At 41.4% G+C, this 14,114-nt stretch overlaps 1 protein-coding gene across 5 annotated transcripts in view; it reads right to left on the bottom strand.

Moving 5' to 3' along the window:
• Positions 1–13,488, bottom strand: part of LOC105727841 (multidrug resistance-associated protein 1-like) — a 50,430-nt gene extending 36,942 nt beyond the window's left edge. For 4 of the 5 annotated variants that reach the window (XM_064384437.1, XM_064384434.1, XM_064384436.1 and 1 more), the window contains exon 1: positions 13,399–13,488. The gene's annotated coding sequence lies outside the window, so the exon portion shown is untranslated. Of the gene's footprint in view, positions 1–13,337; positions 13,359–13,398 lie in introns of those variants that run through there. The other variant, XM_064384435.1, reaches the window with a different exon arrangement.
• Positions 13,489–14,114: the final 626 nt, after the last annotated feature.

Raw genomic sequence — 14,114 nt, 5'->3', positions numbered from 1 at the left:
CAAGACACTGGGCTAATTTTTGTATTTTTAGTAGAGATGGGGTTTCACCCTGTTGGTAAACAGGCTGGTCTTAAACTCCTGACCTCAAGTGATCCACCCACCTCTGCCTCCCAAAGTGCTTGAATTACAGAAATGAGCCACCGCGCCTGGCCAAAAACCTCTATTTTTACTTAAAGTTTTAATGATTAATTTCACATTATATTGTGAAAAGTAATGAGTCTCTAGCAGTCTTATCCCAAAAACTCGGGCTGATTATAAAGCACTACTTTGCTCAGTCCTATTTTCCTTCAAATCACCTATTTTGAGTAAATACACTAGTTTCATTTTCCACCCCTGTATAGGGGCGGTAAATACTACTAGGAAAAAATCCTTAATTAGCACCAGTACAAATTCAGGGTTTCCAACCTGAGTGTAAGCATTGCTTTGTAATTTTTTTTACCCATCCCAGGTTACAGTCTCCTATTACCCCAAAAGGAAATCTCAAATGTCCTCCATTCTGCATAAAACCCATGCTGGCCCCTAAGTGGAAAACATCAACCATGAATTATGGGTCTCTTCACTTTACCTTCACACCACCAATTTCTGTTACACTGACTGTGCTTACTACCATGTACATCTAGGATTAGACTGGACTCCTAGGGAAGAGGAACTCACATTCAGTTCTCAGTCCCGAGGGCAAAACTCCAAAGTCTAATTAAGGAAAGAAAGAACTCCAATTCTTTCAAGTTCTGAATTTATGGTCCTCTCAAATATTGCAGTGTGTATTCAAGCTCTGCTTATTTTCCTGATTCAGTTCTCCACCTTTCGAGAGGTCTTACAAAATAGGCCAGGAAGGCAAAACTGTCCCAGAGATTACTCCCACATGGTAATCTTTGCAAATAAAACTCTTAGACCTAACTTTATACTAATAAAAATTTCATGATACTTTTTTTTTGCGGCGGGGCAGGGTCTCGCTCTGTCACCCAGGCTGGAGTACAATTACAGCTCACTGCAACCTCATCCTACTGAGCTCAAGCAATCCTCCCACCTCAGCCTCCCAAGTGTCGGGGCCACAGACACAGGCTACCATGTGTGGCTAATTTTTTGTAGAGATGGGGTTTCACCATGTTACCCAGGCTGGTCTCAAACTTCTGGGCTCACAGGATCTGCCTGTCTCAGCCTCCCAAAGTGCTAGGATAACAGGCATGAGCCACTGTGTCCAGCACCAATACCACATTTTAATTATGTGTTGAGGTGGCTGGATTGAAGGAAGAAATGGGTACTCCATTTTCTTTTATTTCCCAGTCTTAAGGAGTTTTAAACACAATAATATTAAAGTTTAAATGCCCTAGAGCTGAAAGAGATTTAAAAACTTGACAGTCTCAAAGTATCTGGTATAAAAATAATAAAATGCAAAGTACTTAATATTTTAAAAGAATTTGAGTGAATTTTGTATCTGTAAAAATGAAATCAGAATAATCTGAGGAAAGATTTCAGAGATGAAAAGATTTTCATAGATGAAAAGCATGATTTGCCAAATTTAAAACAGCAATAGAAGCAATAAGTAGCAGATGAAATCTAACAAAAAAAAAATCAGTAAATGAATTATCCTACAACTCAAATCAAAAAGACAAAATAGATGAACAAGATGAAAGAAAAAAATGTTAGAAATATGCAGATCAATCTTAGCAATACTGTGTATAGAAAGAAAACAGTATTTTTTTTTTTTGACAAGTTTATCGAGCATCGAGCATCTAGTATACTATAGCCATGATACAATACAGAATAAGAGAGACATGGACTGTGTCTTCAAAATGTCCACTTTCTAGAACAAATAAAGCTGAAGCAGTAACCAATGAAATTACTGAAGTAAACTATCCTTATGAAGAAAGGGGGTAGGAAGAGAAGGAAAGGAAAAAAATAAATGTATACATTTTATGTTTTAGCCAAATTTAAAGCAAAGAGATTCTGATAGAATTTCAAAGATTTCAGAAATAAAGTATCCTTCAAGCACTGTGAGGACTGGATGTCTAGGGTAATCAAGTTTTTAAAAACATCTGGGTGGCAATGTTTTTAAATGAATACCACACATGGACAAGGGTACGGTTAAATTGGCACTCCCATACATTTGAAATGGAAACATAAATTGTTTTAATTTTCTAGATGTAAATTTGACAATTCCACTTCATGTACAGCTTAAGAACCTTACTAGGGGTTTTGCCAGGCATGGTAGCTCACACCTGCAATCCCAGCACTTTGGGAAGCTGAGGAAGGTGGATCACTTGAGGTCGGTGGATCACCTGAGGTCACAAGTTCAAAAACAGCCTGGCTAACATGCTGAAACTTCACCTCTACTAAAAATACAAAAATTGGCTGGGTGTGGTGGCGCATACCTGAAATCCTCACTACTTGGAAGGCTAAGACAGAATTGTTGAAACCAGGAAGCAGAGGTTGCAGTGAGCAGGGATTGTGCCACCACACTCCAGCCTGGGCAACAAAGCGATACTCTGTCAAATAAATAAATAAATAGAACCTGGGCAACAAAGTGATACTATGTCAAATAAATAAATAAAATAAAGCCTTCGTAAGGTTTCTTATACCCTTCCCATCCCCTTCCATTCTTTGTGCTGTTGTCATACCCTTTACTCCCATGTTACAAAACTTACAATGTGTTATTTTTGCTTTAAACAACTATCTTTTTAAAGCTACTATTTCTTTAATTCAGTGTTGCACAACCATCACCACTAACTACAGAACATTTCCATCACACAAAAAGGGAAATCCTGTACCTGTCAGCAATCACCTTCAATACAACAATCTTTTAAAGAGATTAAAAAAGAAAAAAAAAGTCTTATTTTTACTCCCATAGTTACCATTTCTAGCACTTCTCAATCCTTTGTCATTTGCCTTCTGTCTGAACAACTTCAACATTTCTTGTGGAGATCTGCCAGCAACAAGTTCCAGTAGGCCTCTGTTTTTTTTTTTTTTTCTTTTAGACAGGATCTCGCTCTGTCACCCAGGCTAAAGTGCAGTGTGGCTCAATTATAGCTCACTGCAGCCTCTGCTTCCTGGGCTAAAGTGATCCTCTCACCTCAGTCTCCCAAGGAGCTGGGACCACAGGTGCACCACCATGCCTGGCTGATTTTTGTATTATTTGTAGAGATGGGGTTTTGCCACGTCACCCAGGCTGGTCTCGAACTCCTGGACTCAAGCAATCCTCCTGCCTCAGCTTCCCAAACTGCTGAGATTGAAGGTGTTGGCCACTGCACCCAGCCCCAGTAGGCTTTTTTTAAAAGAGTACTTTAAAGATGTCTCCCCAGGCCAGGCGCAATGGCCCACACCTGGAATCCCAGCACTTTGGGAGCCCAAAGCAGGCAGATCACAAAGTCAGGAGTTTGAGACCAGACTGGCCAATATAGTGAAACGCCATCTCTACTAAAAATACAAAAATATTAGCCAGGTGTGGTGGCATGCACCTGTAATCTCACCTACTCAGGAGGCTGAAGCAGGAGAATCACTTGAACCTAGGAGGCAGAGGTTGCCGTAAGCCAAGATCACACCACTGCACTCCAGCCTGGGCAAGAATGACTCTGTCTCAAACAAAAAAAAATAAAAAAATTAAAGAGGCCTCTCCACTGTATTTTGATTTGCTCAGTTTCTGATGAGAAGTCTGCTGTCATTCTTATCTCTGTTACTCTGTATATGATGTGTATTTTTTCTCTGCCTGCTTTCAAGATTTTCTCTTTATTATTGGTCGACAACAATGTGACAATGATGTGCCTTGGTGTGGTTACCTTTATAGTTATTCTCCTCGGGATTCTTTTTTTTTTTTTTTTTTTAAATAAATGTAGAAGGAATAATAGAACTAGAAAAAAATCACCATTTGCAACCACCCATGCAGGGTTGATTCAGGTCATCAATGGATGGTGAAACCTCTGGGTAAAATATTGTTGGGGAAAAATATACGGTCGCATGGTTAAGTATCAACTACAGATTACATATTAATTACAAAAGGAAAAAGTAATTGTTCCCTACAATAGAAAGATCTTGCAGACATCACCATAACTAAGTGATCAAAGTTGTCATCAGGAGTAATAGGATAAACTGAGTCTGTGCTTCTTTTTTTTTTTTATTTAAGATGAAAAAAAAGGAAGAGAGAAAGAAAGAAAAAGAAAGAAGAAGAGGAAGGAAAAAGAAGAGAAAGAGGGAGAGAGAACAGGAATACTGCTTTATTGCCCAGGCTAGAATGCAGTCTAAAAATGGGAATTGAAAACCTCTTTTATGTCAATAATTGTGCTTAACAATGGAGACAGGAAGGAATAAGGGAAGAAAATAACAAACAAGCAGCCAACCAATATTTCATTTAAACCTACGAAATGCTATACAATTACTGAGGAGTGATTTACTTCCAATTATGTAGTCACTTTTGGAATAGGTGTGATACGGTACTGATACGAATGTGTGTTTTCTGTATTTGAAGTGGAGAGAATTGTTTATTAAGTTTACTTGTTCTGGGTCTGAGTTTAAGTCCTGGATGTCCTTGTTAATTTTCTATCTCACTGATCAGTCTAATATTGACAATGTGATGTTACGGTCTCCCACTATTATTGTGTGAGACGCTAAGTCTCTTTATAAGTCATTAAAAACTTGTCTTATGTATCTGGGTGCTCCTGTATGGGGTGCGTGTATATTTAGGATCGTTAGCTCTTCTTGTTGCATTGATCCTTTTACCATTATGTAATGTCCTTCTTTGCCTCTTTTTTTTTTTTTTTGAGACGGAGTTTCACTCCTGTTACCCAGGCTGAAGTGCAATGGTGCGATCTCAGCTCACCGCAACCTCCGTCTTCTGGGTTCAAGCGTTTCTCCTGCCTCAGCCTCCCGAGTAGCTGGGACTCCAGGCATGCGCCACCATGCCCAGCTAATTTTTGTATTTTTTTAGTAGAGACAGGGTTTCACCATGTTGACCAGGATGGTCCCGATCTCTTGACCTCGTGATCCACCCGCCTCGGCCTCCCAAAGTGCTGGGATTATAGGCGTGAGCCACCGCGTCCGGCCTCTTTGCCTCTTTTAATCTTTGCTGCTTTAAAGTCTATTTTATCAGCGGTGAGAACTGCAACTCCTGCTTTTTATTTATTTATTTATTTTTGCTCTCCGTTTGGTTGGTAAATCTTCCTCCATCCCTCTGTTTTGAGTCTTTGTGTGTCGTTGCATGTGAGATGGGTCTGGATATAGCATACCATTGGGTTTTGGCTTTTTATCCAGTTAGTAATATATATGCGTTTAATACTGCCATTTGATGCTAGCTGGCTGTTTTGCCCATTAGTTGATGTAAGTTCTTCATTATGTTAATGCTATTTACTTTTTGATATATTTTTGGAATATTTTTGGAAAGGCTGATACTGGTTGTCCCTTTATATGTGTAGTGCTTCTTTCAGAAGCTCTTGTAAAGCAGGTCTGGTGATGGTGAAATCTCTAAGTACTTGCTTGTTCGCAAAAGATTTAATTTTTCCTTCGCTTGATTTGGCTGGATATGAAATTCTGGGTTGAAAGTTCTTTTCTTTAAGGATGTTGAATATTGGCCCCCACTCTTTTCTGGCTTGTAGGATTTCTGCTGAGAGATCTGCTGTAAGTCTGACAGGTTTCCCTTTGTGCGTAACCTGACCTTTCTCTCTGGCTGCCCTTAGTATTTTCTCCTTCATTTCAACCCTAATGAATCTGACGATTATGTGCCTTGGGGTTGGTCTTCTTGAAGAATATCTTTGTGATGTTCTCTGTATTCCCTGGAGTTGAATATTGTCCTGCCTTACTAGGTTGGGAAAGTTTTCCTGAATAATATCCTGAAGAGTATTTTCCAACTTGGATTCATTCTCTTCATCACATTCAGGTACACCTATCAAACGTAGATTAGGTATTTTCACATAGTTCCATATTTCTTGGAGACTTTGCTCATTCCTTTTTATCCTTTTTTCTCTAATCTTGACATCTCGTTTTATTTCATTAAGTTGCTCTTCGACCTCTGATATCCTTTCTTCTGCTTGATCAATTTGACTGTTAAAACTTGTGCATACTTCACAAAGTTCTCGTGTTGTGTTCTTCAGCTCCATTAATTCACTTCTATTCCTCTCTAAATTGTCTATTCTCATTAGGATTTCGTCAAACCTTTTTTCAAAGTTCTTAGTTTCTTTGCATTGGGTTAGAACAAGTTCTTTTAATTCACAGAAGTTTCTTATCATCCACCTTCTGAAGCCTACTTCTGTTAATGGAATGCACTCGTTCTCCATCAGGCCTTGTTCCGTTGCTGATGAGGAACTGTGATCCCCTGTAGAGGGAGAGGCATTCTGATTTTGGGTATTATCAGCATTTCACGCTAGTTTCTTCCCATCATTATAAATTTATCCACCTGTCGTCTTTGTGATTATCGACTTTCAAATTAGGTCTCTGAGTGGACATCCAACTTGTTGATTCCCAGCGCCGAAATCTGAGCAATCCACTGCGCCGGCCAAAACAGCAGTGTTAAGATTGATAGTGCTTTTCCGCCCAGGAATCTCCAGTGTAGCTCCCTTCTTGAGTCCATCCTTCAATCAGCTGAATAGGCAACTCTGTCTTCCCAGAGCTCCAAACAACATCGGCCAAAGGGGGACCCATTCCCACTCACTCTGCACCAAGAACTGCCATGCTGAGGCGCCGGCAAAACCACCGTGCCAGCCACAAGAGTCACGCTGGCAACCCAGGGGGCTGCTCTGCTGGGAATCTCCTGGTCTGTGAGCAACAAAAATTTGTCTGTGTGTGGCATCCTCTCGTTCTCTGCACTTTCACTGAGAGCTACAATCCCGAGCTGCTAGTGATCAGCCATCTTGGATCTCTCTCCCTTGGGATTCTTAAATATGTGTGGGCTTATAGTTTTCATCAAATTTGGAAATTTTCTGGTCATTATTTTTTACAATCTTTTTTCTGTTCTCTCCTTTCCCTCTTTTCAGGGGCTCCAATTACATATATGTCAGACTGTTTGTATCTCTAACAATTGTCCTTGTTATAGTCATTGATGCTCTATCAATTTTTCCATTTTTCTTTCTGTTCTCACTTTAGACTGTTTCTATTGTTGTCTTGAAGTTCACTGATGTGCAGTGCCTCAACTACTATTAATGCCATCATTGTACTTTAAAATTTATTTCCAACTCTAGATGTTCTGTTTGGGTTTTTAAAAAATATACTACACTCCAGCCTGGCAACAAAGCAAGACTCTGTCTCAAAAACATAAAAAATAAAATTTATTGTGAGAGATTGTTCTTTCAAATTATTTGAGTGAAAATATCCTTTTGTTAAATGAAATGATGGTGACAAGAGATAGTGGTGTGATATTTGCTTTTACTGGCTGTACCTGGTAGAAATAAAAAATCAGGCCAGGCATGGTGGATCACAAGGTCAAGAGATCGAGACCATCCTGGCCAACATGGTGAAACCCCGTCTCTACTAAAAATACATAAATTAGCTGGGCATGGTGGCATGCACCTGTAATCCCAGCTACTCAGGAAGCTGATGCAGGAAACTCACTTGAACCCAGGAGGCAGAGCCTGCAGTGAGCTGAGATCACACCACTGCACTCCAGCCTGGTGACTGAGTGAGACTCTGTCTTAAAAAAAAAAAAAAAAAAAAAAAAAAATCAGCATTTCTATTGTAGCCTCCTAATTTTGGGGAAATATTTCTGTAGAAATCTAAAAGTCTGACCCTTTACATCATTATGGCCCCAAAATAATATGGGACTTTACACACAGATAACACATGCCCCTCAAGATTCTCTCTTTAATCTCTACCTTATTCTGTTTGGATTAGCACATTTGGGGATTGTGAAATGGGAATAAAGTTGAGTATAAGCAATCCAAAACCATGTACTGACACTGGATCCTGAAAGAGGACTTTCTTCAGAATCTTTTTCATCTGTTAACCTTTCTTGGGCTCAGACATTTTTTCTTTTTTTTTTTTGAGACAGAGTTTCACTCTTGTTGCCCAGGCTGGGTGCAGTGGTGCGATCTCAGCTCACCACAACCTCTGCCTGCCAGGTTCAAGTGATTCTCCTGCCTCAGCTTCCTGAGTAGCTGAAATTACAGGTATGTACCACCACATCCAGTTAATTTTGTATTTTTAGTAGAGACAGGGTTTCTCCATGTTGGTCAGGCTGGTCTTGAACTCCTGATCTCAGATGATCCACTCACCTCGGCCTCCCAAAGTGCTGGGATTACAGGCGTGAGCCAGGTGGCTTCAAACTTTCTTATTTGTTTGAGACGGAATTTCGCTCTTGTTGTCCAGGCTAGAGTACAATGGTGTACCTCCATCTCCTGGGGTCAAGCAATTCTCCTGCCTCAGCCTCCCGAGCAGCTGGGATTACAGGTGTGCACCACCACGCCCACCCACCTAATTTTGTATTTTTAGTAGAGACGGGGTTTCTCCATGTTGGTCAAGCTCGTCTCGAACTCCCGACCTCAGGTGATCCGCTTGCCTCGGCCTCCCAAAGCGCTGGTATTACAGTTGTGTGCCACCACACCCAGCCTGGGCTCAAACTTTGTTTTCCTAAGTGTCACATCTTTGAGTAGTACTGCTACATGGCAATCACTACTCAAAAGAAACTAACTTGAGGTGTCCAATAATCAGCTTTCATTTAAAGTCTCTTTCAGCTTGACAAAATAAAAACTTTCAAAGTTTTGTCTACCTACTTCCAAAAGAAAATTAGTCTATATATGTATATATACATATGTGACTATATATGTATATATACATATGTGATTTTGATCAGCCTGTTTATAAACAATTCCCAAAATAAGTTGACCTGTAAATTCATTTATTAAATGAGTAGTTTATAAACTACTTGATTTTTGCAAGTAGTTTATAAACAGGCTGTTAAAACTGAACAAATTTCTTAAAATAATTTCACTGTATAGATAGCAAGTAAGTTATTTACTCTTCTTATTAGCATATCTTTTTTTTACCTATCCTTAACAAGCATCTGAGTTAAATTGTTTTATGTCCACAGCTACACACTGAAACAGCACTTTCAGTCACAACATATTAAATTCAAATTTAAACTATAAAGAGATCCAGTTACCTTTAGTCTTACATGTACTTATATATACTTTTAAGATACTTCTTGATGTTTTATGATGCACACACAGCTCTTGCAGGACATATAACTATGAGAATATTTAGAGTGTCTGTTTATTAAATGAAAACTCTTTTTTAAAAAAGTTAATTTTAAGAACTTGGGAGAGAGATCCAAGATGGCTGATTACTAGCAGCTCGGGCTCATAGTACCCACTGAAAGTGCAGAGAACAAGAGGATGCCACACTTTCAGACGAATATTTGTTGCTCACGGACCAGGAGATTCCCAGCGGAGGAACCCCACGGGTCGCCAGGGCGACTCTTGTGGCCTGCGCGGCGGTTTTGCTGGTGCCTTAAAGCGGCAGTTCTTGGTGCAGAGTCCGGAGAGTCCCGGGCAGAAAAGCACCATCAATCTTAACACCGCTGTTTTGGCCGGCTCAGTGGATTGCTCAGATTTCGGCGCTGGGAATCAACAAGTTGGACGTCTGCTCAGAGACCTAGTTAGAAAGTCGGTAATTACAAAGACAACAGAGGGATAAATATATAATGAAGGGAAGAAACTAGCCTAAAAAGGCAGAGAATACTCAAAATCAGAATGCCTCTCCCTCTACAGGGGATCGCAATTCCTCATCAGTAACGGAACAAGGCTTAATGGAGAATGAGTGTGTTCCAATAACAGAAGCAGGTTTCAAAAGGTGGGTGATAAGAAACTTCTGTGAATTAAAAGAACTTGTTCTAACCCAATGCAAAGAAACTAAGAACCTTGAAAAAAGGTTTGATGAAATGTTCACGAGAATGGACAATTTAGAGAGGAATATAAGTGAATTGACGGAGCTGAAAAACACAACACGAGAACTTTGCGAAGTATGCACAAGTTTAAACAGTCGAATTGATCAAGCAGAAGAAAGGATATCAGAAGTCGAGGACCAGCTCAGTGAAATGAAACGAGAAAATTGGAGAAAAAAGGATAAAAAGGAATGAGCAAAGTCTCTAGGAAATATGGGACTATGTGAAAAGACCTAATTTACGTTTGATAGGTGTACCTGAATGTGACGAAGAGAATGAATCCAAGTTGGAAAATACTCTTGAGGATATCATTCAGGAAAACTTTCCCAACCTGGCAAGGCAGGGTAATATTCAATTCCAGGCAATACAGAGAACACCACAAAGATATTCTTCAAGAAGACCAACCCCAAGGCACATAATTGCCAGATTTATTAGGGTTGAAATGAAGGAGAAAATACTAAGGGCAGCCAGAGAGAAAGGTCAGGTTACCCATAAAGGGAAACCTAGCAGACTTACAGCAGATCTCTCAGCAGAAACCCTACAAGCCAGAAAAGAGTGGGGACCAATATTTAACATCCTTAAAGAAAAGAACATTCAACCCAGAATTTCCTATCCAGCCAAACTAAGCTTTATAATCGAAGGAAAAATTAAATCTTTTGCGAACAAACAAGTACTTAGAGGCTTCACCACCACCAGGCCTGCTTTACAAGAGCTTCTGAAAGAAGCACTATACATATAAAGGCAGCGTTTCCAAAAATATATCAAAAAGCAAAGAGCATTAACACAATGAAAATTTTACACTAACTAATGGGCAAAACAGCCAGCTAGCATCAAATGCCAGTATTAAACTTATATATATTCTAATTGGATAAAAAGCCAAAACCCATCCAGACCCATCTCACATGCAAAGATACACAAAGACTCAAAACAAAGAGAAGGAGGAAGATTTATCAACCAGAGAGTAAAAATAAACAAATAAACAAAAAGCAGGAGATGCAATTCTCGCCTCTCATAAAGTAGACTTTAAAGCAACAAAGAGCAAAAGAGGCAAAGAAGGACATTACATAATGGCAAAAGGATCAATGCAACAAGAAGAGCTAACGATTTTATAGATTAACGAGACAGAAAATTAACAAGGACATCCAGGACTTGAACTCAGACCTGGAACAAGTAAACGTAATAAACATTTATAGAACTCTCCACTTCAAATACACAAAACATAACATTACCACCTCACACCTATTCCAAAAGCGACTACATAATTGGAAGTAAGTAACTCCTCAGTAATCGCATAGCATTTCATAGGTTTAAATGAAATATTGGTTGGCTGCTTGTTTGTTATTTTCTTCCCTTATTCCTTCCTGTCTACATCAAGTATAATTATTGGTATAAAAGAGGTTTTCAATACCCATTACTAAACTGCATTCTAGCCTGGGCAAGAAAGCAATACTCCCATTCTCTCTCTCTCTTTCTCTTCCTTTTTCTTCCTCTTCTTCATTTTTTTCTTTCTTTCTAAATTAAAAAAAAAAAAATTTTAAGAACTTAAGTATACAGTAAAGTACTCCTTCCATGCCCCATGTTAAAAGGTCCATTTATTTTAGACTTATTTTAAAAAAAAAATCTAAAATTGGTAATAATTCTGCTTAAATTCCGTATTAATCTAGGATCAAAAGTTATTTTTAGTTTTTTTTTCTTAAATACTTGAAATGTGCTGCTGCATGTTTTCCTTACATATTTATTCAATCAACTAACTTCAGGTGGAAGGTACTTACGAGTTTAATAGTCCTTTCCCAAAGTGGAAATAACATAAACGTTTTGCATAAAAGACACTCAATGTTTCTCAAAGGGTATCTGAGGGTCTAATCAGCCTATTACGGTTTGGAATAACCACCAACAAATGTGAGCTTTTTGTCACATCTATGTATTTCCCCTGTAAACTAATACCTACATTTTAAATGCATTTTCAGAATGTTTCATTTGGCCATGTGAGAATTATTTCCCCTGTAAAAAGCTACAGGATTTTGGTTTAAGAGCAAATGAGACAGAGTATCTGGTCCATAAGAAGGCTAAGTGAAATGATCCGCACCCTAAAGTTTGTAACCAATAACAAGACAAACTCCAATGCTACCTTGTTCATGTAATCAACAATATGTGAGTCGAAATAAACTAGTGAGCTATGCATTTCTGTCTGCATACCAATTTACCAATCAACAGGAGGGGAAGAAATGGCTCAAATGTGACTGTTAACAAACATCTAAATATTAAACATAGTCTCTATTAAAATAGTAACCTATCAATTCTGAAATCGTTTCTTCAACTTATGTTTTTAATACCCCCCCACCAAAAAAAAAAAAAACAGCAGCCACCTTTAAAATGTAAATTCCTCCCTTTTTCAAAGTAACTTGCCTAGGAAAATTTAATGCGTTAAAATAAAACGTAACAGACAAACCAATTACAACATTAAAAAAAAAAAACACGAAAATGATCAGTAACACAAACCAATCGCTTAAGTTTAGCAAAGCGTGTGTTTTTAATCTGTTGTGGGTATCCTATTATACTAATAAGCAACAAAGTTTAAAAGTCATCCCAATACCTAAAACATCACCATACACATAACATACTTGTCATTTACTCCAACGAAGCTTAAACTCAGACCCAAACTCAGATCATTTCCCCCTCCTGCCACACTGAAATATACAAGGGGAAATCCAAGAAATCAGATATGTTAAGAGGCGGTATCTTCTTCCAGAGTGGGGTCAAACTGGTGTTTGCCCTGTCACCATCCCAGTAAGTCTGCAAATTCTCACTAGCGCTGGAGTACAAAGAGGCCTGACCACGGAAACACCTGTCCTAATCCCAGGAAGACACTGGGAAACGCAACCCCCCTGAGTCCAAGCCGGCCCCAAAGCGTCGGCTGCAGCGATGACGGGGAACAAGAGGTGGCTGCTGGCCTCGCGGGTGCGGCGGACAGGGTCCCACACCCAGGACCACCTCCTGAGAACCAGGAAACCCATCAGGCTGGCCGGGCCCCACCCTCCTCAGACCCTCGCGCTCCAGCCCAGCGCGGCCCCCGCCCGCCCGACCGCATCCCTACCGCCCCCGCCTCCCAGATGCACTCTGTCACCTCAACCCTCCCTGGCGGCCTCGCAGCCCCGCTACCTTTGCTGCGCGGCCTGGGCTCCAGCCGCCCCTGGGACAGGAGCGCCCAGCTGCCGCCCACCCCCAAGCCCCGGACGGACCCCGTCCTTTCCCACGCGGCCAGGTCCCAGCCAGCCCAGGCCCGAGCTTCTGCCGCGAGCTCCCCACCCCCAGCCTGCACCCGGGCCCCGCGCGTTATGGCTACTTGGAGGCAAAGGTGGCGAAGCACCTCACCCAGGGCCCCAGGTCGCAGAGGGCCCAGTGCTCGGGGTCCCGCTCCTGCTCCCTCTCCACCTGGTAGGCATAGATGGAGAGCAGGATTTCCCCATCACACATGGCATACCCGGCCACCCGCTCCCACCGCAGCACCGACACTCTCAGGAGGACGGGCGCCGCCATCTTACCCCTCCGACGCCACCGCCTCCTTCCGCCTCCACCTCAGCCGCTGCCCTCGGCCCGACCCAGCCGCCTCGCCCCATTGCCACGGTCGCTTGCTCTGCGCCCCGTCCCCACAGGCGCGCGGCCCAACCGCCCCGAAATGAGGCTGGCAGAGCAGGGAATACGCGCACAGCAGGAGAGAAGGGGCTGAGCGCACAACCGCGGAGGAGGCCGGACTGGCTGGGAGACAGGCTGTGCGTCGCGGCACGTATGAAGGGCGGGGCCTGGGGTGAGGGCGGAGCCCGGGGTGACGGGCGGGACTGAGAGGGAGGGACTTAGGGGAGCCCTAGCCAGAAGCACGTAGCAAGGATCCCACTGTGGGTGGCTTGGTGAACCCTCAGCCCCTCCCTCTAGGATGGCAACCAGTTGCCATCCTTTTTCCCTTTTTTGTCGTTATCACTTGATATTTCTGACACAATCCAATCACCCCTGGCCAATGGTTGGGGCTCCTGAGCCACCCTCCTATGACCTGATCTTCCCACCACCACCTCCAGGCACTTTGTGTTCAACCTGTGCAAAACATTTTTTTTTAATGTGCAAAACTATGTTTTAAATTAAAAAACTATTTTTAAAAAATGATTTATGGGCCAGTCGCAGTGGCTAACGCCTGCAATACCAACAATTTGGGAGGCTGAGGCAGGTGGATCACTTGAGGTCAGGAGTTCAAGACTAGCCTGTCCTA

The sequence above is a fragment of the Aotus nancymaae genome, unplaced genomic scaffold (genome assembly GCF_030222135.1).
Source record: "Aotus nancymaae isolate 86718 unplaced genomic scaffold, 86718_ANA_hifiasm-v0.15.2.pri h1tg000036l, whole genome shotgun sequence".
Lineage (NCBI taxonomy): Eukaryota > Metazoa > Chordata > Mammalia > Primates > Aotidae > Aotus > Aotus nancymaae.
This window is presented reverse-complemented; position numbering and strand designations above follow the sequence as displayed.